Below are 25,730 nucleotides of genomic sequence, written 5' to 3'. Positions count from 1 at the left end.
ATAAGTGATATAAGAAATAGGTGAAAAGAATTTACCATGATGAATATTCTACATGTAGTTGTCCAAAATAGTTTATGGATGTTACTTCACATTGCTTTTTCGTAGTACCAACGTAAGTTGTCATCATAATTGGATTAAAATGATGAAGATTCTCTCATTGAAACCTTAAAGAAACTATGTAGTTGTAAACCAACATCACAAAGGCTAAACAAAGTATTTGGTATAAACTATAAAGCTAGGGGAAGAGGGAATACACCTAATAAACAATGTTTATTAACTATAATAAACAACACTTGTGGTAAATAACACTGACCCCACAACTTTTAAAAAATATCATTGATTAGATATGAATCATATCTTCAACAACACAACAACCAATAAATAAAGCAATAAATATTCGCATATCATAAACATATGACAACCATGGTAAATATTCAACACCAATGACATAACATAAGGAAAACATAAATTCCTTGATATGAATATGAAACGCAAACACCACCAATAAAACCAAAATGTCAAAGTGAAATAAAGGATAACCAACACTAAAGTCATTCAAACTTAAACCAAAAAAAAAATTCAAGATAGTTGCAAAACGTTGCATTTATTATGAGACTTCAAAATACCACCCTTTCAAAACTTAGGCATCACAACGGTAACTTCCTCACCAACAATGGTATCGGTATTTGTTTCTTCATCAACCTTTTTTTTGGTCTCCGACATTCCTGTGTCATCATCAACATCATAAGTGTCATCCAACTTCCAATTCAGTTTTGCATCATATAAGAATAAATTTTTCAATAAGAATACCATTTCGTCTTGCAAAATCATCTCTATCGACCAATCTTCTCCAAGTTTGTTATTGTCCTTGAGACGCCATAGTTTCAATTTACTAACCTTGAGGACACAGTCATTGTTAGTCACATCCAACTGGTTCAAGATCGTATTGTTTGATGGTTCCATCTTTCTGTTTGAGAAAGATACAAATTAAAGAAACGATTAAACACTGAAAAATTATACATTGAAACAATCAAATAAAAGAAATAAAATATATAAATAGGAACAAAAAAATAAACCTTGCAAAGAAACAAATAAGATTTTGATCAAGGCAATGAGAAGATGTGAGAATTTGTGTGTGCAGATCAGAGTATATATAGATAAATAAATTGTTTTTGAAGTTTTGAATTGTTCCATAACAAAGGAAGGCATAAATATAGTAAATTTAGAGCATAAAAATAGGGCATAAATATAGTAAACTTAGAGCATATAAATCATATCAATAAATTATAGTTGATATTTATTTTTATTGGTAGTAAATTGTATGACTTATGAAATATGAATTCTCAGTCTCATCCATTTAAAATTAGACCTAATTAAGATTAAGATTACCTTAAATTTAAACCCGTAAAAACTTCTTAGGTTGTTTTGATATAAATTAATTCCAATACATCTAAAAATAGACCCAATTATTATATATTTAAAATTTAAATTGTAATTACTGCTTAGGTTGCTTTATATTAAATACTATAGATCAAATATCAATTAAACAATACTAATTAAACAAATACTAATCAAAATAAAACAATCTGACATTTGGTCTAACACCTGGTGTGCGGAAAAAAAAATTATGAAATCCTAAAAATAATAAATCGTTTCATGTAAATGAACATACCAAAAGGTGTCAAACAAAATAAAAATAGTAGATACAATGTAATACCTGATGGTTTATTTGAGCCGAAGTAAGGTGGATCTGTAACATTGTGAAAGTTTCGGATAAAAAATGCCAAGTTTCAAAAGTTAAAGGACCAAAAATGACATATTCTAAACTTTAAGGTTTAAAATGAAAAACCTGTCTTTCTGTCCTATAGCGATACGCGACAGGAAAAGGGACAAACCCATCGCGTATCGCGAAGGGCTTGGTTACAAACCCAAGAAATGGGCATATGGCGACACGCGATCGCGAAAGAGCCAACGTCATCGCGTATCGCGATGACGTGGTCTGAAATGCATGACACGTGTCGCCACGTGTCAACTGGTGGCAAAATGTATTGCCACGTGGCATCGCGTCCACCACGTGGCAGGGCTAGCGATGACTGGTATAGCCTACGTAGCGATACGTGACAGGCTAACCAAAGGGCCATCGAGTATCGCGATGGGCCCAGCGATCAGCCTATAAATAGTGGGCTTGAGCCCTCATTCCATATCATCCCAAGTTCACATGTAAGGCCCCGTTACCAGTAGCCCTACTTTAGCGTTGGATTTACTCATAAACGCAGTTCTAAATATCAGAGTTAACAAAAACTTTCGCAGAATAATAAAAACTTCATCCATGACATTTTACATAACCATCAAGTCATGTCTTATAAAACATGCGTAGTCAATTAAAACAAAACATAGTCTTTAAAACATCACAACATTTCTTCGAGATGCCAGTATCTTCGATTTCCATGCCATGTGTCTTCAGTCACGCGAGCTGCCTCAACTTATTTGCCTGCGTGCATACTAAAAGTCAGCTATGCTGAGTGAGTTCTAGTTAATCACGTAACTTACTTTTCATACACATATACGTGCCCGAAGGTACGCATTACAACATATCAAGATCAGCATTCGTCCATACACATTCATATCTAACCATACATTATAAAGGGCGTTTCACCCTACATACCTTGGATATTTTTAGGGTCCGGTACCCTCCATCCTCGGATATTATTAGGGTCCGGTCACCCTTCATCCTCGGATATTATTAGGGTCCGGTCACCCTTCATCCTCGGATATTATTAGGGTCCGGTACCCTTCATCCTCGGGTATTATTAGGGTCCGGTACCCTTTCTTCCATAGCTTCACACTATACCTGTCCTTAAATATTTTTCCTGACAATACGTGCAATCTCCGAAGAGCGTTCACGTACCATTAACTTATCATACGTACATTATGAATACATCATAAATATTCATACATACATCTTATCTTACATCATACATAGCAATCACGTCTTTAGTTACCACCTGACGGTACATGCAATATCCAAAGATCTTTCACGCACCGTCAAGCAATCATCATACATCCATCATACAAGGCATACACTTATCACTTAAGGTAAGTGTATTAGCTATCACATCGAGTATGCACACAGCCCCGAAAACATAACAAGGAAGTGTGGCTAGAAACTCACCTCAATGCGATTGCGTTCACCGTTTACGGTTATTCCCTTCTTCAGCTGTGCCCGACTAACTGTATAATAATTATATGTTTCAGTAAACTATCACTACACATATCGCCTTTCTAGTTTAATTATTACCCTCAACAAATGGGGGTCCGGGGGCAGCGCCCCTGGCAGCGGGGTTATAGGGGCGGCAGCCCCTAGCGGGGTCCAAGGGGTAGAGCCCCTGGCTGGGGTTAAGCTGTCTTAACACATTTTCCATTAGGATTTTGAATCCTTAAATAATTTGCTACTTAAAGTCCAAGGGCTTCTTTGTAATTAAATATTTCTTTTCTAAGTCCAGGGACTGTTATTGTCATTCAGTTAAACTTCTAATTCGTTATTGGTTCATAGCGAATTGGACTATCCTAGCGAACTGGTTCTTATAACGAATTGAACCCTTAACGAACTGGACTCCTTAACGAATCTGTCCATGTAGCGAATTGGACCTTCTAATTCGTTATTTCTTTTAACGAACTAATCATAACGAATCAGAGACAAATCGTAGACGAACTAGAGCTAGTTCGTTGTGCTCCCTTAAGCGAATCAACTAACGAATCACCTTCAATTCGTTAAGTCCCCATAGCGAACTAGGGTTAGGTCAGGGAATGTCAGAACATTCCCTGACATTCCTTATCCTCGTACCACTATTCCGGCGCCGCCTTTGCCGGAAAGCCGCCGGAAAACCGCGAACACATCGGAAAAACATGTTTTAACTAGTTTTTCACCGTTTTTCGTCCCGTTCGATCCAGATCTGAGCTAGGGTGACCCCTAAGCTCATCATAGGTTCGGTCTATACCCGATTCCACCCGGATCTCGTGACTTAAACGGTTTAACGGTGTCGGCTCGTCGTTTAGTGACCATAACTAACGGATTTAAGCTCATATAACAAAATACTATCATACCTTGGGTCGGGATCCGTTTCTTCTTCTATATTTCGGCTAGAGAGAGGCTAGAGAGAGAGAGAGCTTAAGTGTGTGTGTTTGAGAGGTGTAAGGGATATGTGTAAATGAATTAAATGGAGGATTAAGGGTATATATATTTTTTTATTATGGGCTTAAGCCCATGGTCTTTCCTTCATTCCTCCATAACCCAAGTCCATAACCCATATCCATTTACCCAACACAAGTCCATCTCGTATTCTATTCAACTAAACCGATAACGACCCGCTATAAAATAAACGAACTTTATTTTATTAATATAACCGAAAATAGGATGTTACATCACAGCCACTTTCTCTCTCTACAATACACTCTCTCTCACTACCTCAAAGTACGTACAAAGTTTCCTCGATTTCCGTGCCCGATTTCTCGTATTTCATGCCAATAAACCAACAACATTCCAACGTTCCAACGAAGTTATCTCAAAGAAGGTGCTTCCAAGAGATGTCCCGACGACCCGCCTCGATAACCGTGACAACGTGTGGAGAAGTGTTGATCAAGAAGATAAAGAAAACGAAGCGGCGGTAAAGTGCTGCTCGATTCTGTAGGGTTTTTATAAGCCAACCAAGGTAGGCATAATTCCCAAACAAAATAATAATAAAATAATAAAGGCTTAAAAATCTAAGTCGAGGATATACACAATACTTCGATAAATAAAAGAAAACATAACAAAGAAAAGAAAGGAATATGAATATGATATCAATGTGGGTTATAAAAATCTTATTTTAGTTATCATGATTATTCTTAAATAATAAAGAATAGAAAAGAATACATTTGTTAGAGATGAAGAAACGTTGAGTTTTAAAGAAAGATAAAATAAGTTTAACTAAAGGTTTATCTTATAAAAGAAAAGAAAGAAAGAATACTTTTTAACTAAAGGTTTTAAAGAAAAGAAAATATAATCGAGGTAAAGATTATAACAAGAGACTAAAGGTCTTAAGCTGGATTGTATGTCCGACTAACAAAAAGTTATACTCGTACTATAGGTGCGAGATAGCAAGAAAAGGGAAAGACCTTCAGACAGTGTGTTGAAGATGGATCCAAGAGAAAAAGGTGAATACGCCCCAAATTTACAAACTTGTTTAATCGAGTCAACATTAAATGAAAACAATTACATGGAACTACGTATCTCTAAAACGTTATAAACAAAAGTAATCGCTAGCCCTCAGGCTGTCGTGTACGTTTGTTTGAATCCTTGGATATGTGGTAAAAAGTCGGTGGGCACCACGCACCACACTTGGTCATGACCTCCGCCACGATGGGCCGGACCTAAGTTACGTCAGAGTGAGACTGACCATGTTTATACGTATGGTACCCAAGTAATGTCGAACATTGCGGTGTTTGCTGGGTTGTCTTGTGTAGAGACTTGAGTTTATAATTGTGTTTGTTTTAAAAGCTTTATTATTCCTAAGCCACGATGGGCCGGACCTAAGTTATGTCTCGAGGGGTAATCAAGTAAGAGAAAATATTTTAGCATCAACATATTCACCAGCATGTGTTGCTGACGTATTTTTAATCATTTTACAAGTAATCAAGAATAGGAGCTTGGAATCTCGAAGTGCATAAGATATCTGATGGCTCGGATTGTTTTATTAAACTAAATTGTAAATGGTGGTTTAATATAAACAGTTAATATTTTGTATAAACAAGTAATACATTAAACGGGTATTTATAATCCCGTCTTTTGTAATGTAAATATTACACTTTAAATCCACATAAATATAAGTCTTCCGCTTTTAGTATGCTAACTCTGATTAATTTACAAACATGGTACCAACATATGCGTTACACGCATAGACCACGGTTTGGGTTGTGAAAAGTGTTGGTATCAGAGCCATCGATCTAGGCGAATTAGGTATTAAATACCGAAGCTTCGATCCAAGTAATAGGAAAAATATTTTATTACTTGTTTAAATTAAAAATAGGGATAAGATAGGCTGGTAAACCTTTTCTATCCCTCCTCAATCTAAACCACCCAACCTATAAATGTCATTCAAGAAGATAATGGATTGATTCATAAGAGATGCGAGAAGAGTTGGAATTCCCGAACCACTACCGAAGGACAATATGAGCGAGGACTACTACGAATCCTTCTTTAATCAAGATCAACCGATTGACCGAACCAAACAAATATACTACCTTGGAACCGAAAAATGTCCGATCAACTTACCCGATAGTCCACCAATGCAAAGGAACGATCCCCCAAGACACTCAAGTTATCATTCATCAAGCATACCGATGTACAAGTTATCACCGTCCGAGATCCCAACGTATCATCCATCTGAGATCCCAATGTATCATCCGTCTGATGTTCCCACATACCAACCACCAAATCCTCATCCGTCGTATGCATTCCTCTCCAACAAGCAAATCAAGGAAAACCTATGTCTGATTCGAGCGACTGGATGCAATGCCACTACAACCAGAGAAGATGGCATACAAGAACTTCTACTTTCGACTTAGTTGATTCTCACCCCAACACCTATGATGGACCTTCCCGAAAGCAAAGAATGAGAGTTATGATGTCGTATGAGAGTTTTCGTATGCACCCCATATTAAAAGAGACTGCCCAGTTGATGGAGGAGGAAGATCCTGACGAGGAGGAAGACCCAAAAGAAGAAGAGGATCCCGAGGAGGAAAATCTCAATGAAATAACAACACCAATGAATGAACCGTCCGATTATGACTACCCTCCTGGACAAGGATGGGTGCAACCGTTCTTCCACAAGAATCCAAGTTATGGCTCTATGGACCCCTATGTGCAATACCTTGAATAATTAAATAACAAGTCATCATCAAGTTTCCCACCATATCAAGGCGTGATTCCGACAATTGAGGAACAGGCGAATGAAATCCGTAAACAAAATGAAGCAGCCGAGGCTTTCTTCAACTATCCATATGACTTGAAGTCATCACCATACCCCAATAACCACTACAATATCTTCATGATGGGGTACCGCGATCCGCCACCTCGATATGGATAACTGAATGAGATCCCACAATCGCAGGAAGAACATCTTGATAGGGCCTTGCACGAGACTGATGATCTGAGGAAAAAGGTAGCCGTTGATGGAGCCAAAAAGAAGAAGATAGGAGATAAGCTTCTTCAAAAATGTAACATGATGACCAAGCTGGTGAAGAAATATACGAAAGACTGAGAGATGAAAGTGTGAATGATGTGTTGTTTGTGGTTGCAATGTGATGTGTGCTATGTGATATAATAAATAAAATAACGTTGAATCGTTCTAGGAATAAGGATAAGAAAAAATATATATCAAAATGATACATATATATATATATATTATATGTTTGTATTGTATGTAATGAATAAATATATATATTTGTATTTTGACATATATATAAATGAATAAATAAAATATGTATTTAAGAAAATAATGTTATTAAATTTCAGCAATGTCAAAACAAAAAGATGCTGAAGCTTCTCGAAAGGAAGCCGAAAACAGAAAAGAAAAAGAAAAAGAATAAGAAAAAGAACAAGAAGAACGAATACCCGAAAAATACATGAACCAAATTCAACTGATGATAAAAGAAGCCGTTAAGGCTGAATCACAATCAAGAACTCAATCTAGGGAATCTCAATCCGTTGAACATTCCTGAAAATCTGTCAAATCTCGTCCTAAACCGTCTCACATTGAAGAGAGTGTTCACGAATCCAATGCAGATGGTGATGTTAAGCAAAAGTTTAAGAAATTAAAAATAGATAGTTGCTCGTTTAAAGACTTTAAGTACTTTGGACGCAAAGAATTTTAAGGCGATAAAGGCGCCATTGCGACTGTGATATGACTCGAGGAAATGTAGTCGATAGTGATTATAAGAAAATGTTATGAGCAAGAAAAGATCCAATACTCTGCCCTAATGTTCAAGGGAGATGCTTTAGAATGGTGGAACACGCTGATAATGAGCAAAGGTCGACAAGTTCTGTACAATCTGAAGTGGGAAGAATTTAAGGAGATGATGATGGCGAAGTTCTGCCCTATGCATGAAACCGACCAAATCCAAACTAAAATTCTTAATCATAAGGTCGTAGGAACTAATCTTCGAGAATACAATACCAAATTTCATGAATATTGTCGATTAATGCCCCAGCCGGTAACCCCTGAGTCCATCAAAGTTACTCGTTATATTTGGGGACTACCGCGGGAAATCTGTGACATGGTGAGGTCACACCTCCCTCAAATCACCAACTCTGCAATAGAGTTAGTTGGTTATTTGATAAGCGGCCTAGTCCGCAAAAAGAAAGAAGACAAAAAAGTCATGCCGACCAACGACCAAAATAAAGGAGGAAATGCCCGATTCAAGGGAAAATGTGTACACCAAGGCAAGTTTGGATTTAATTCTAACATTCCACAATGCAAGACTTACAAGAAATACCATAAGGGCCACTGCCATTTCGCTCCGTCTTCTACCTCAACTGTCTAGGACTCATGTCATAGACCCGGCCACGCAACGGCCGATTGCTTGAAGAAGACGATGACTTGTTTCAATTGCAAAGAGATGGGACACATAAGCTTCGAGTGTCTTAAGAACAAGCCCGATGCTGGTAGTGCGGGTGGAAATGGCCAAAGAGTCTTCGTCCTTGACACCAAAAGGTGGCCGGCATGCCAGAAACTATCACCGGTACGTTCCTAGTCAACGACACGTATGCTAGAGTTTTGTTTGATTCTGGTGCTAACTTAAGTTTCATAGATTATAACATTTGTAGTCTATTAAACGGAAAAATCTTATTAGCTGGTTATGTTTTGCCTATTCAATTGCTACCCATGACTCTTGCTGGTTTTGACATTGTACTAGGTATGGACTGGTTATCCAACAATCATGCCCGTATTGTAATAGCAAAACTGTTGAACTTCGAGCCCTTGATAAACGAACCATTCGAATTGAAGGGGACAAAGACGCTAGCCAAGTTAGCATAATTTCAATGATTAGGGCTAACAAATGTTTGAATCAAGGATGCGTAGCATTCATGGCTTCCGTCGCCAAGAAGTCTAAACCCAAATAAATAAAATTCGTATCTATCGTTTCCGATTTCTCTAACATTTTTCCGACGAACTTCTTTGAATCCCCCCCCCCCCAATAGAGAAGTCGAATTTAGGATCAACCTTATGCCTGGAACTGCTCCGATCGCCAAAGCCCCATATCGTTTAGCACCAACCGAGATGAAGGAGTTAAATAAACAACTTGACGAGCTACTCAAGAAGGTTTTACCCGACCAAGTTCATCGTCGTGGGGAGCACCAATTTTATTTGTCAATAAGAAAGATGGGTCAATGTGCATGTGTATCAACTAGCAAGCCTTAAACAAAGTCACAATCAACAATCGATATCCACTCCCTCGAATCGATATCCACTCACAGTCAAAATCATGTGTGGACTTGTGTTTTGACATGACGTTGTATTCCGAATTATTATTTTTCTTACAATCGTTATTTGAGTCGAAAACATGAAAAAGACGCGGTGGTACCTGCACATATTTAGACTCTAACAAGGTATTTTATAAAAAGGTTTTTAGTGTTGGAATATCAAGTCATGGTTGTTCATGCATGATTTTCCCGCCTTTAAATCTTTAGACATTATTACAATTTTCAAAGATTTAAACAATTTTCCTTTTTACTTTGCCAAATAAATTCTCGTCAAAAAAATTCTCATTTATATAATTTTTGGCCGTAATGATTCATTCTAATATGTTTTGATTTCACATGATAAAGCTTTTATACAAATTTCCTCATTTTGATTTCACACCGCGATTTTGTTACAAAAAAATTCATTTATTATAATATCTTCAATGAAAGTTAAAAAAAATAGTAATAATAATATACATATTTTGAACTATTTATAGTGAATTTTAATATGCTGTCTATTTACATTAAGATTATTTATGGACAAAATTCTCATTATGTAAATTCCATCATATTTTAAAAGAGTTTTATGATAAGTTCTACCTTAGGTTTTCAAGTAAATCTCCTATTATATAAACTTTAAATTGTCTTTAAAGTCCTTGTACAAACATTTTATAAAATTTTATTTTCAAAACGATTCCACCTATTTTGACGATCATTTTACAATATAGTTTAAATAAACTCTCACGACATTTTAATTATACTACATTATAAAATACATATAGTGGAATTTTCATTTCTTAACTCTATTCTCATAACAACCTTCATCATGCACTTTTTTTGGTTCACTATAAATTTCCACCAACAAAACTTGAATCTTACGATACAACTCGTTTTAAATTTCCTATGGTAGTTTTGCTATAATTTTTCAAGAGATTCACAAACTTATAGCTTGTAAATGTCTTGAAATATTTATGCAAAACTTCATAGAAATTATATTTTAAATACAAAAATCGTTTTTGACGATTTCTCGATTCACAATGCCGGTCATTTTAACTTGCCGTGATATTTTCGTTATACGTTATTAAATGACGAACTTGGTAAAATTTTCATTACGCAAATTTCTATACTCAAAACAAACTTTCATCATTCAAATTGATACCTTGTAACAAATTTCGACATTCAAATTAACACATTCTTTTTATATTTATTTCCTCATTCGCAAGGAATTTTGTTTTTGACCTTTATAAAACTTATTTTGCTTCCTCATTACAATCGACACATATTTTTACAATAAACTTCAAAATGCAAACTCTATTAACCTAGTTTTCCATGATATTTTCCACTACTTAATTTTAAGCATTTCAAGAAGACAAATTACGTTACGCGGGCTTGTTTGATTCAAAATTTCCTTGTAAATTATTTTCAACTTAAGCCAACCCGACGTGTCATAACAACTCTCGTTTTAATGGAAACTTTCTTCCCTTTTTGGAAGAAATTCGTTGTGAATTCACAAGCTTAAATTTCAATATTTTATTCTATATATATTAACTTGTAACTTTATTTATCAAAAGTTTCATGAATGTTTCAACATTAAATGATATTTTCAATTTAAAAATTGTTATTAGCCAAACATTTTCCCTAAATGCAACTACAAGTTTCCAAACACTCGTATTCCAACTCCAACTGTCACCTTAAACCAAACCATCCCACCACCTCAAAAGTTTTCCCACACAATCAAATATTTCCCCAAGGTGAATGAAACCTAACCTACCAAAGCTATACCCTCACCCACTTGAACCCCGAGCTAACCCAAGATGTACAAAATCAACCCAACAAAAAGCCTTAAATACTTACACTTTTACGTCATGAAAACCTATCAACTCACCATCCTAATACTTCAAAGACACTGACAAACCCATCCACAAATGCCTTGAAACATATATAAATCAAAGTTTACCCAACTATGACTCAATCCTTCGACCTATGTTATGCCAAATCATAAACCATGTCGCCACACCGTTCCTATCTGACCATAGGGTTTGCTATCAAAAGTAGCAACCCCGAACACTCCTTACAAAATACATGTACAAACCGAATCTCAGCCCAAACTAGCCAAGATCAAATTATCCAAACCATCAAGTTAACCCGAGCTCAAATCAGCAAAACCTCATCCAAATAGCCCAACCACTACTCACACAAGTCATCTAAGCCTAACCCACTCAAACGACCTAAACTCAACAAACTTCATCAATCCAACTCAAGAAAACCCAACTACACGAGACAACCGAAACACGGTCACTCTTCACTAAATTTCCAAACCATTCACCATTCGAAGCCTAAAATCCCTCCCTACGCACGCGAGTTTTCATTTTTCCATAACATTATATATATATATATATATATATATATATATATATATACACACATATATAAAACTAGTGTATTTATAACAACCCCATGTGTTCTAACAATCACTTATAGATTATAAACTCGTTTGAGATTAACGATTTACATGTTATGTCCATATTATATAGATCATCTTTGTAAAATGTAATATTGTCATGACAACAAAATTCCATTATGAGGATTTGTTTTCAAATAGATTATTAAACAATTATAAGCGTGTTTTCAAGGATTTAAATAATGTCGCCTGAGGTGATAAATCTCTTAATGACTTTATAAATACGAGGTCTCATTTTGATTGTTGAATGCGAGATTTATTCAATAACAAATTACAACTCTCCTTATTTTTGCATAAACTCGATGATCATGGCTTTACAAATCTTTTTAGGACGCATTTATAAATACTTTATATCCTAGATATTGTGACACAAATTTTCGTTCGACAACTATTTATGCGAATTATTACCTTTTATTATCGCAAACATCATTTCTTCATAAATTATTTTCATCACAACAGCTTTATGTATACAAATTCCTTTAACAATTTAGCTTACAAGATTTACATTTGATAGTGATCAAAATGTTTCTCTAGCTACGTGTTACCGCGATGCTTTGTTACTATATACATTTTCTTGGAAACGATTGAACGGCTTTATTTAAGACTTCATCTTCAATTTCATTCTATTATTTTCAAAAGAGTATATGATACGTGACATACATATTGCATCTTTTATTCGAGTCTCACTGATTTTCTTTATGATTTCTTTTCAATTGATGAGATGTTTCGATAGTAATAGTATACACATATGAGATTTCATTTTGAGTTTTGATTATTTATGACCGAATTTAAGTTATTCAATAACAATTTGTGTAATACTTTCAAAACCTTAATTTCGCTAAAAAAGTTTCGTTTACCTTTTAAACGATATTTTCATGACTATGTTATTCATATTTGAGCATTTATGTTTTTCAAGCAAGACACGACTCTATGCATTATTCTACATCATTTCATTTAATCTACTAAACAGCCTATGTGTGGCTGTCCGCAAGTTTTGGCGCTATTAGAAACCACTACTATAATGACGATTATATAAATGGTTTCACAATAGTGGCCATATTCACATTTTATCACATTTCATCGATTGTTTTGGTTATTAATCAAATTTTATTTTATGTTAAGTTTGATACATATATGCGTCACCCCAAAGGAACTCACACCTTTTCTCATATTATTACATTTCACCAAATCATATTCTCCATTACTTATAACCTCGAGTTTGTTCACGTATGAAACTCATCGTACGATGTTATTGTAAATTGTATAGTTGTTTATTCTATCCTTATGTGTTCATTTATTGGACTTCTCAGTTTTCACTTATTGAATTTTTGTTTTCGTTTATCGGATTTTTACACTAATTTAGTGACCCGACTTTCAACCATGGATTTTAATGATTTGTTTATTCTTTTCACATTGATGACATTTGACTTCAAATCTCGTTACGTAATTGTTTACCCTAATTTTTTTTATCTATTCGATCGTCTTTACTTATTTAAAACGGATTGTTATTTTTGTCTTGGTTTATATTCCAAGATTTTAAGTGTTTCATTATGTATCCCATTTTTCCTACTTATTTAATGGCAAACCCCAAAAATTTTCAATCCTTGGTATTGTTTTATCAATAATTTATAAAATTCAACAGCTTTATGCATGTTTCAATTATTTAAAGATTTCAAAATAAATATATCTCATAAAACGCCCAATGGAACGAACCATATGACGATCTAAATAATTATGGGTACACACTTAATTATCGAAATCCCCGTATGGAAGCCATAGTAAGTAAACTTGTGTGCGATAACACAGACCCGAGGATGATAGAGGAAAAGTGGTAGAAATGCAAGTTATGATAAGGACACGGTGTATACGCCGCTGGTACATCCTATATATAAGTGCCTTTATTATGTTTCTCATTTGTGACGTTTTTCGAGTCATGCAAGGATTTACGTTATTCTTTTTAAAAAAAATTCATGCAATTATTTTACTAAAAGAAATATTCGTTAGTAATTATTTTTATAAAGTTTATTTTAATTTCGTGACGAAATTTCCAAAAAGTTGGGGATACTGTGACATTTGTCAATTTTGGGTTCCGATTCGTTTTTGTTTTATAATTCTTTATTATGTAAACCAACCCTTTTTATAAATCGAAACCCTCGATATATTCAAAATGGTGATTTTTATGTTACAATATTGTTTTACACTTGTTGGGTCTTGAAAACATCCTTTTCGGTCTTTAAATCGCGTAAAAGTCACTTAAAACAAAATTCAGGGACCATTTCTGCCATTTTTAAAAGTTTGGAAAAGCTGATGACCAACCCCATCGCGCTACGCGATGGGGGGATATTCTCTATGGTCGCGTATCGCGATCCCCTTGCAGACCAGCAGCTCGGATTTTGTTTGTTTGTGTTTTGTTTTGATCCATTTTGCATGCAAATACTTGTTATTTACAACCATGTTTGACCCATATCCTTACCCTATATATACACCACCATTTCCCTTTATTTTCCCCTGCTACAACTCCAAATTCTCTCTCAAACTCCATAGATTCAAGGTTGTTTATTATTGTGTTCTTGAAGGTTTGACTTCCAAAAGTCAAACTGAATTTAATCTTTCATTCTAATTAACTTATATAGTCTTAATAATACTTGAATATGGTAGTAAAACATATATATTTATATATATATATATATAATATACACTCCTTGTTACCTTTGGTAGTTGCTTCTCCGATTCCGGTCGGTGAGGTTTCGGACCTCGTAAGGCAAGGCTTCATGGAGGACTTCGTGTTGATATATATATACTTTTATAACTTGTTTATACATACTAACCATGTTTAACTTCTTCTCATTTTAGTTATTTACAAGTTCCATGGTTATGGGTTTTAAGATTCTATGCTTCGGTTTAACCGTAAATAGCTCTAAACCTTAAACCGAACTTTGCTTACTAGTTTTTGTTAAATACTTGTTTAAACATGTTTAATGTTAGATCTCAGTTTACAAAATAATTTTATAAGTTCTATGGTTATGGGTTTGAGGATTCTAACCTCGGTCTTAACCCGAAACTAGATCCGAACCGAAAACCGAACTTTTGTTTGTAGACTTTATTGTTAACTTCTTGGTTGTAAAACATATGTATTTTCATTTGTAAATTACTATACAAGTTCTTGGATTTTTGGGCATGTGGAAACCATCTATGAACTTATTGTGAGATGGAAACCGAACCAAGCCGAACTAAACCGATTTCCACTCGCTTAAGACACACAAGTGTGTTTTTAGCTATCAAGACTTGTACATTTCTTTAAAAATAGTTTACAAACTAAATTTAATTATTTTCTTAAGTACTTGGAAATGTTGGATCCAACTTGATCTCATAACAAGGTTTGGACCGACAAAACCGAACACTCGCTTAACGGGCGTTGTTAGTTCTAAAACAATAGAAGTGCATACTTGGTTAAGTCTTATTAAGTTTTATTGGGTTGTCTCATAACATTCATTAGTTTGAAAAGTTGACTTTGGGTTTGACCAACTATCAAGACCCCAACCAACAACCTGAAACACTTGTTAAAACCCGTTTTAGTATCTTTATTCCAAAGGGACTTGCATTCTTGCATTTTACCCACCTTATTACTTAACATAGGTTGAGTAAATATTAAGGTTACATACTTTAACTCGGTTTCGAGCAAACTTATATTTTAAAAGGTTATTATTATATTTTAACCTTGAACTTTAATTGTTTACATTTCTCAACATTTATTTTATTTAAAGACTTTCAAGACAACCATTCAAATACAAGACTTCCTTTCACCTAAACCTTGCCCGTTAAACCTCATCCTTCCGATTACTCGTCATTTTACCAATCAAGTTTGTTACTTGAAAGTGAGTCCTTTTCATACCCCGTTTTCCATCTTTCGTTTTGGGGGGGGGGGGGGGTGATATAGGATACCTATTCAAACTAAATGCTTTATACTTGAGTCTTAAACCACAAACTTTATTGTATACTTTACTTAAATAAAAGTTCGATTTGGTGTTCAATGCTTACATGCTTATATGCTTATGTGTTTACCGCTTTTGGTTGGTTGATTCATAAATCCGTGAAGTATCTTGTATTCTCTTATAGCACGGTGCCGTTAATGTATTCTTATTAAAGATCTCATGAAATCCGAATCTATTTGGTATTCTCTTATAGACGGTGCCGCTAATGTATTTTTATTAGCGATCTCATTTTTATCCAAATTACTGATTTTATTTATTGTTTCGTATACAAATTGTGGACATTTCCTATTATTTACATATTGTTCCAAACTATGAAATTGCTCACCAACCTTTGTGTTGACAAACTTTATTTTATGTAATGTTACAGGTTGACTTTTGTTGGCTCCAGAACTTGACGAAAAATGTATCAAGACTTTTAGGATATTAGAAAAATGAACAATATATATATATATATATATATATATATATGTATGTATGTATTTGTTCACTTGTAATCGATTTGTTTAGTATGAACAAGATATGTTGTTTATTGATTTTATGAAATAAAATGAGTTGATTAAATATTGTCTCTTTAAATAGGGTGTTGTGTATTTGGGCAATCCGTTGCACCCCGGCATGTTCCACCGCCTTTGGTCGGGGTGTGACATAGCATATTCACATCATCATGAAAATGGTAGAGTTTTCTTATCTAAAGAATACACAAACAGTGATTCAATTGCTTTTGATGTTGATACATTCCCCAGTTTTGGTGTGCCCTAATTGAAATTACGGATAGATCGAAAACTTGAATACATGATTTTACCCAAGTTTTTTTTAATTTCCAAACAAAAAACATATGTTTTGATGATAATGCTTTCTTCAGTTATTGCACACCATTTGTTTGTAAAAATAACCTTATATATATATATACTGTATTATAATAGATATAGGAAGGATAGAATGGTAATTTACCTCAAAACTCTTAAATTAAGAGGTACAAACAATTTAAGCATAATGTACAAGAGTTTATTGCATTTGAAACTTTCAAAATTCAAGCTACATACACGCAGTCTACTGATTGAGAACGTAAAATTCAAAACACCAACTCTCTCTCTCTCTCTCTCTCTCTCTCTATCATACATACAAACTCATAGCATCCAACCATAAACCTTATTTACACCTGAAATCGATGAACGGGAGTACGAATCGATCAAATGGAACCTTTATTGCCACTGGTTTGGGTTCGAATCGAGAAAGGGTGAAGAATTGTTGGCCTATGTTTCATATCGAGACTACAAGGTATGTTTTTGATTTGTTTGTGTTCGCTAGCGATGCTAATCGATAAAGACTGATCCATACTCGTGTTTTGAAGATGTATCTGGTGTTTAAAGGGACCCATTTTAGCTGCTCAAGGGTCAGATCTATGACAACTAAGGTATGTCATTTTCACCTCTGATTTTCTTGTGAAGTTTTTTAATTTTTTTAATTTAATTTAGTTTTAAGTTGTTAAGTTTCATGAAGGAATGAGATTTTGGGTATTTTTCAAACGGATTTAGGGTTGGGATGTGACTATTGATGATTGTATAACAATATCTGAATTTGTGATGAATCTCTTGCATTGAATTCGGTTTTATATTAGTTTGAAGTAATTTATAGTTATATTATTTGATGACTTTTGGATTTGGTTGCAGATAGTGCATGCAGACAAGCCAAATAATAATGTTTACAAATTTCCAATTACGGTAGTGTGTTGGTGTAGACATCAAAGTGGGTAAAAATTTTCAGACGGGTGTGTCAAGCAAGACTCCTCCTGAGTTTCTCAAGATAAATACTATTGGGAAGGTATTATATAATTGTTTGATCTAAATCATACTCTTTATTAAAAATACAAGGTCTTATTAAAAAAAATGTGATTGTTATTTATGCGCTTTATTTTTTGATTTTGTTTTTCGTTTGGACGGTTATGTAGGGATAGCGGCCATGACTTCTCATACTGGTTTCTCTGAGATTTGTAGTCCAACTAAAGGAGAGTATGTGTTTGTTTCAGCAACCGTGGATGCCGTTAGTCAGCTTGCTGAGTTGTTGTGATGTTATGTTGTTGGCAGTACAGGTACAAATGAACAAGTTGGTGCTTTGAAAAAATTACCTTAGTTTTAATTTATAATGCTAATTTCATGCTGCATATTATCATATTAATTTACCTTTGCAGATTTGTTTTGTATTAGTATTTCATCACTCAAGTTTGATTTATTGAATAAACATGTGTGTGTGTGTGTGCGCGCGTATCTAGGCTTTTCATGATTACAGTAATCTTTTGTTTGCATTGCATGCTTTCTTAGATGTAATATTAATATGCACTTGCGGCTTTTGGAAATAGGGTATTAAAATACCCGGTTCTATACCCGACTCCCGGTGCATAGGGTCTGTTTTTTAGAGACAATACCCGGACCCGAACCGGGTATGCCTAATACCCAATTATTTTTCAATATCTTCTAAAACATGAATAATGCTTTTTTTTTTGCTATGTTTTGGTTTTGAGTTGAGAGTTTTGGATCATAAATCATAGCTGGTTTATTTGTTTGAAGATTACTTGAGGTGAATATGACTAATTATCTCAAAATTACAATTTCAAACAACAAAATCACATCCAAACACCCCTAACCTATCTCTTAACTGTTTATGCAGGACCTTTACAAGCCTAACCAAAATCTTGGGAGTGTTTGTAAGCAATAAAAAAGTATTCATCGGTGGCTTATCCTTGTTCAGGTCTGTTCACATTTTTTGTATCCTGAAGAAAAAACGTATATTAGATTAATGATCTAATATATAATCTTTGTACATTTTGCAGGCTATTGTAATGCCTTTTCTTGGATCATTCACGACTGTGATGCAAAATCATACTATGATGCAGTTACAGAAGCCCTTAGTATGCAAGTAAGCCTTTGTAATTTTTATAATAGTTGCAACACTCATTCTTTGTTTGGCCCTAATCATATCTCAATGTCAAATCTCCAATTTGACCATAATGAGAAGTACATGTGTTGTTAAGAAATTTATTTTTGAAAAACATTCATAAGTTTTTTTCTGCGCCTTTGTGCTATTAACTTCGTAGATCCTTGACTCTCAAAATTATGATATATGCAGCTCATAGCCTCATGCGCATCAACTGATATCAAATGGTTATCTGCTAATTGCTGCAAGTGGTGGGTTCAAAGTTGAAACAGCAAAGAGCAATGGTAAACTTCCACTCATGGTACTTTTTATTTTTAATTTCAGAAATGGGTTTTGAGTTGACCAAAAGTAAACTTGTTTACTAAACGAGCCCAAGCTTGAGCCGGCTCGCGAGCCTAAATGAGTTTTTTATATAATAATAGTAATAATAATTATTAGTGTATATATAATTATGATAAAACTAACTAAATATATGTATTAAGTTATACATACATAATAATCTATAAATTCATTTATAAATCAAACGATTTTAAAATTTTCAAATAAAAAATTGTTATGGGCCTGTTAAGAAGTAAGAACACGGTTTAAAAACTCCATTATTTATTTTTCATTAATTTTTTTTGTAGTAATATGATATAAATGAAAAATAACAATCATTTCTTTCAATAAGCTTGTTTAGCTCGGCTCAATTCGGGTTATTATCGAGCCAGTTTTGAGTTGCTTACGAGCGGGCCAGCGGCTTGGTTTATAAGACATTATAAGTCTTATGTACGAGTTCATGGATTTTGAGTCTATTAATTCTATAATATACGTGTTTTAAGTTTTGACCATTTAAATTAATCATAAATAAATTTTACAGGACATCTTCAATCTGAAGGTGAGTTAGGTCGATTACTTCAGTTATCGAATAGAGCATGTTCGTGCTCGTTCGTTTGTTTACATAATACACACACACACTATTTTATAATGAATATAAGAGAGACAAAAGAGTAATTTCACAAAAACTCTTAATTTTAAGACTCGTACAAGACTTGATGCATATTTCACAACCCTTAAAGCATATAGGAAGATTGGAGGGGAATCCGGACATTCAAAATTAATAGTACATTCTGGTCATTATTAGTGTCATAGTCAAAGTTTGGTTTAACATCATAACATGAATACAAAATGCCTATTTTAAAATGGTATCGGTTTGGTTCGGGTTAAAATGAGCCATTTCAAAAGGTTATCGGTTTGGTTCGGGTAAAAAGGGCCATTTTAAAAAGATATCGGTGTAGTTCGGGTCAAAATGGGTTATTTTGAAAATATATCGGGTTGGTTCGGGTCAAAACATGCCATTTTAAAAAGTCATTTGTTTGATTTGGGTTAAAACGAACCATTTGAAAATGTATCGATTTGGTTCAGGTCAAAACATGCTATTTTAAAAACGTAGCGGTTTGGGTTTGGCTCATTTACCTCGAGCCAAAAAGGTAATCAAAATCTGTATCGTAAATGTCATATAAGTTAACAAAGCACTGATAGTTAATACATATGTATATTTTAGGACTATTATCAAATATATATTACAATAAGTTGATTTCATTTTTACAGCTCATGCTCGGATCTTGAGTATTTTTCATAGTTTGAGTTTGGCCCATTTATTTTTTCATAACTACTTTAAATACTTTTATAATTACTTTTTATGATTATTTTACTTATAATTTTTAAAAATAGCATAAGTTTGAATATTAGTATGATATATTAATGTGCATTCAGATATACAAATTGTTTAGGTAATTCAAGATTGGTTCATGCAATGAAGTGGATAGTGGAGTATTCAAAAAGAGTTTGTTGCATATGTTCCTTCTGAAGATGATGATTCTAGGGCTGACTTATTCAAAACCCGTGGTACACTCAATTTCCACAAGGTAAACCAAATTGTGTTTTTTAATAGTCTAAACATAGTACTGGTCTTGACTTATGGAAGTCAAACTTGACATTGGCACATGTAACTGGTTCATGATGGTGGACACCTGCCCGTTTTGCTAAAAATTTTTGATCGGTCCGATTGGCCAAAACATTTTTATCGACTTGCTTGGCTAAAAACTAAGGTTTTTCCTGTTTGAATCAAAATTATAAAACACATTCTATATTGAAACATGTGATAATAAAGATGCGCCAATAAGAAAAAGACGGGTTTCAGTTTTTATGAGTCTGATTCAATTATAAGAGGCTGATTCGATTTTTACTAGCTGGTTCACCTTTTTCTCTTTTAAATGAATTGGATGCCGAATATTGGCCCGTTTTCTTGTGACTCATAAAGGTATGTGATCCTCTCAAAGGTCACATTATTTGTTTTAGTTACAGAAAATAAACCTCTACTATTTTATTTCTTATGTGTATGTATGAAATTGCATTTAGGGAAGTGAAATTAACGTTAAGAGCAACTTGATCCACTAATCAAATTTCAATTTCATTTACACAAGTTGTTTATTTGCATTTAAGTTTTGATTTTGAGACTGAAATACATTTTTTTATTGCAGATTTAAGGGTAAAACGGTAAATTCTTAAGGAACTTGATGGACAAAGGTGGTGGATAAGCAAACAGTTATAAACCAAAACTACACAGTTGCATCTACCAAAAGATCAACTTCCAAATCTTTCTTGATGTTATTTTCTTGATTTTTTGTATTTTGTTATTCTTACAAAGTTGTTTTACAGGACACTGTGTTTCTTACAAAGATGATTTAGAGGAAACTGTTTATGAATGTATAATGTTTTTCCTTGTATTTTTAAATTGTTTGTATCAATGTTTTGTATAACAAACATTTCTAAGTTATGGGTATACCCGGGTAAATGCAGACATAATTATTTGTGGCCAGCTAAATAACATATACCCATGAAGCACGTCCAGTTGTTCCACCGTACTTGCTTATGACCCAGACTGACCTATGTTCTATCTGTTCGAGTTTGAAAAAAATTACTAATTGTTGCCGCCGCCGCCGCATCGCGCGGGTACCTACTAGTATATATATATATATATATATATATATATTAAAAACTAAGTAGTTGGTCTCACAAAAGCTACTATTCATGGAATAAACTAATAAGGTTTGAACATGTATCCAAGTTAGTTATGTGAGTATATGCAAGTCAATAAAATAGTTCATGCATTTAGAAACTTATTTTCATGACTTAATTATTTTTATTATTTTATTATTATATGTTTATAATTACGCCCTACTTGCGGTGCGCGCATATAATTTATGTACGTGTGGTCCCTCGGGTGGGTAAAAGTGAAATTGCACTAATTTCGACTTATTTTACTAATTTCGTGAAATAACATTAAAAGTGGCGGAAGGTTAATCAAGCATCATGTGGTGGCATTGATGGCCGAAAGACAAGAGTGCATGCACCAATCAGCTTGTCCCAATGGTTAAGTGTTATGTGCCTTATGTCCAAAGCTTGATGCAAAACTACTATTGAGTCGGGGGTCTCACCGGATTGTAACATCCCGTTTTATCGTTTCGGTTAATAAAATGAAAATATGAGTTATTATGAGTCAAGCTAGTGTTCAGTTAAATGGGTATGGGTTATGGACTTGGGTTATGAAAGAAAGAAGAAAAAGACCATGGGCTTAAGCCCATGATCCATAATTATATAAACCTTAATTACCAAATAATCCATTCATTTACACATATTCCATACACCACCCAAAAACACACACTTAAGCTCTCTCTCTAGTTTCTCTCTTTTCTCTAGCCGAACCAAGAAGGGAAACCGATCCCGATCCAAGATAATGATAGTATGATATCGTATGAACTCAAACCGTTAGATTTAGTCACAAAACGACGAGCCGACACCTTTAAACCATTAAAGTCACGATATCCGAGTGGAATCGGGTATAAACCGAACCTAAGATGAGCTTAGGGGTCACCCTAGCTCAGATCTGGATCGAACCGGATGAAAAACAGTGAAAACGGTGGTGAAATAAGCGAGATCTCACTATTCCGGCGAGATCCCGGTTTTCCGGCGATGACGGCGCTGGAAAGGCGGCGCCGGAAAAATGAATACGAGGTTAGCATGTCAGATAATGTTCTGACATTCTCTGACCTGACCCTAATTCATTAACGGAGAGCTAACGAACTAGAGGTAATTCGTCAAGTGATTCGTTAACGGAAGCTTAACGAACTAACCTTAGTTCGTTTCCAAATTCGTTAAGGAAAAGATAACGAATTAACCCCAATTTGTTATAATCATTCGTTAAAAGGAGATAACGAATTAGAAGGTTGAATTCGTTACAGAGGGGTCATTCACTATGAAGTTCCATTAGTCAATGGACCAGTTCGTTATAAGGTCAAATTCGTTACAAGGACCAGTTCGTTATAATAGTCAATTCGTAATTAAGTAACAAATGGGTCATTCGTTATGAACCCAATTCGTTAAGAACCAAGTAACGAACTAGAAGTTTGATAAACGACAGAACAGTCCCTAGACTTAGAAAAGAATGATTTAATTACAAAATAGCCCTTGAACATTATTACTTTATAGAAGATACCTTAAAGGATTGAGAGGTTAACAATACAATATTATCGTGAAATCATATTGGAAAATGTGTTAAGACAGTTAATGAAAATAAATTTTTTCCACGCTGACCTGGCAGCTTAACCCCAGCCAGGGGCTCTGCCCATTGGACCCCGCTGGGGGCTGCCCCCCCTAGAACCCCGCTGCCAGGGGCGCTGCCCCCGGACCCCGTTCATTGAGGGTAATAATTAAACAAGAAACACGATATGGGTGGGTAGTGATGTTAAATTGATATATATAATTGTTATACAGTTAGTCGTGCACAGCTCAAGAAAGGAATAACCATAAACGGTGAACGTAACCGCATTCAGGTGAGTTTCTAGGCCCACTTCCTTGTTATGTTTTCGGGCTGTGTGCATACTCGATGTGATAGTTAATACACTTACCTTAAGTGGTAAGTGTATGCCTTGTATGATTCATGTATGATGATTGCTTGACGGTGCGTGAACGATCTTCGGATATTGCATGTACCGCCAGGTGGTAGTTAAAGATATGATTGATATATATATGATGCATGAATGATGTATGTATGTTATATTGATAGTACGTGAACGATCTTCGGATATTGCACGTAGTGTTAGTGGAAGTATGTAAAGACAATTATGGTACAGTTGCACGAAACATAGGGACCAGACCCTAATAATATCTGTGAGGATAGGGACCAGACCCTAATAATATTTGTGAGGATAGAGACCATACCCTAATAATATCTATGAGGATACAGATCAGACCCTTATAATATCTATGGGGATAGGGACTAGTCCCTTAAAATATATGTGAGAGTAGGGACCAGACCCTAATAATATCTGCGATATAGGGGACCAAACCCTTATAATATCTGTGAGGTTATAGGGCGGAAGGCTCTTTAAGTAGTATGGATAGTGATGTATGTGAATTAATTGTATGTATGTATGATAGTAGGGTAATTGGTTAGGTATGAATATGTATCTTCAGATATGTACGTTTGTATGATATGTGTATGTATTATATGTCGCCTGATTAACTAGAACTCACTCAGCGTAGCTGACTTTTAGTATGCACACAAGTATATATGTTTATGGAGCTGGCATGAGAATGTCACATGACATGGATTGAATGGCTGGCATCTAAAAATAGAAGTGAAATGATGTTTTAAATATGATGTTGTATATTATGTTTTAAAGAAAAGATCGGATGTTTTGTAATGACTAATTAAAGTTAACGTTTCCGCGAAAGTATTAATTAACTCTGATTTTAAAGAACTGTGTTTATGAGTAAATCCAACGTCCAATGTAGGGCACCGGAATCGGGGCCTTACACAGAAGCAGCCTCTATTCATACGGGGTAGAGTTAAGACTGTCTGCATCTTACCCTCCTCAGACCGTACCACAACTTTGCTGTTGATGGGATTTACAGAGTACGATGATGATGATGATGATATGTTTATAATTAATTTTTTACCTTGATGTTTCGACATAGTAATATCCGATTCATTTTTCAAATTTACTTCTACCTACATTTCGAAGTAACACACAAACAAACTTTATTAACTTAATGCATGTTTCATTAATGTTCTCATCATGACGCACATATTTACATATATGAATGCTCGCTCCCAGTGCAATGCGCACAGACGTTTACTAAAACAAACTTTATGAACTTTATATTTTATTAACGTCCAAAGTGTGACGTATGATTTTTACGTGAATCAATGCTTCCGCCGCATCGCGTGGGATCATTTACTAGTTAAATTTGATAATGGTTAAAGTTTCGGCTAAAAAGGAAGCCCCCGTAAACTTTCTTACGGATCCTCAAGAAGGAAGATCTACATAACGACCGGCCGATATTCTTGTTTTTGGGTAGGTAGGGGGAAAGCACGCTTGCGTCGACCTCACAGGAGTGTCCTCTCTTGTTGGGATTAAGGACACTGGGTTTGTAGAAGGCCAGACAGCATTGAAAGCGGCATCGGGCAAGGTTGCTAAACACGAGAGAGCTTGTTTGGAGAATCAACACGTGTTTATCCCCTTCGCCTTTGACACTTTTGGTTTCTTAGCTCCGGATGCCGTGGACTTTTTGAATATGGTTCAGAAAGTTGTGTATAGTAACGTATCAGCCCATAATAATCGAAACTTTGTTTTTAGTAGGATTGGGTTTGCTATCCAAAAGGGGGTTGCGGCGCAGCTTGTTGTCCGCTTACCTACCACTTCATTGTAAATCGTTTAAATGTTTCCATGAAGATTGGAAACTTAAATTTCAAAAAAAAAGTTAATGTTTTATAAAATATATGAGGATAGAACTGTTTTTT

The sequence above is a fragment of the Bidens hawaiensis genome, unplaced genomic scaffold (genome assembly GCF_021521415.1).
Source record: "Bidens hawaiensis isolate Kalapana, Puna unplaced genomic scaffold, B.hawaiensis_p1.1 tig00022218_1, whole genome shotgun sequence".
Classification (NCBI taxonomy): Eukaryota; Viridiplantae; Streptophyta; class Magnoliopsida; order Asterales; family Asteraceae; genus Bidens; species Bidens hawaiensis.
The sequence above is the reverse complement of the archived record's forward strand: the minus strand, read 5'-3'. Positions refer to the sequence as shown.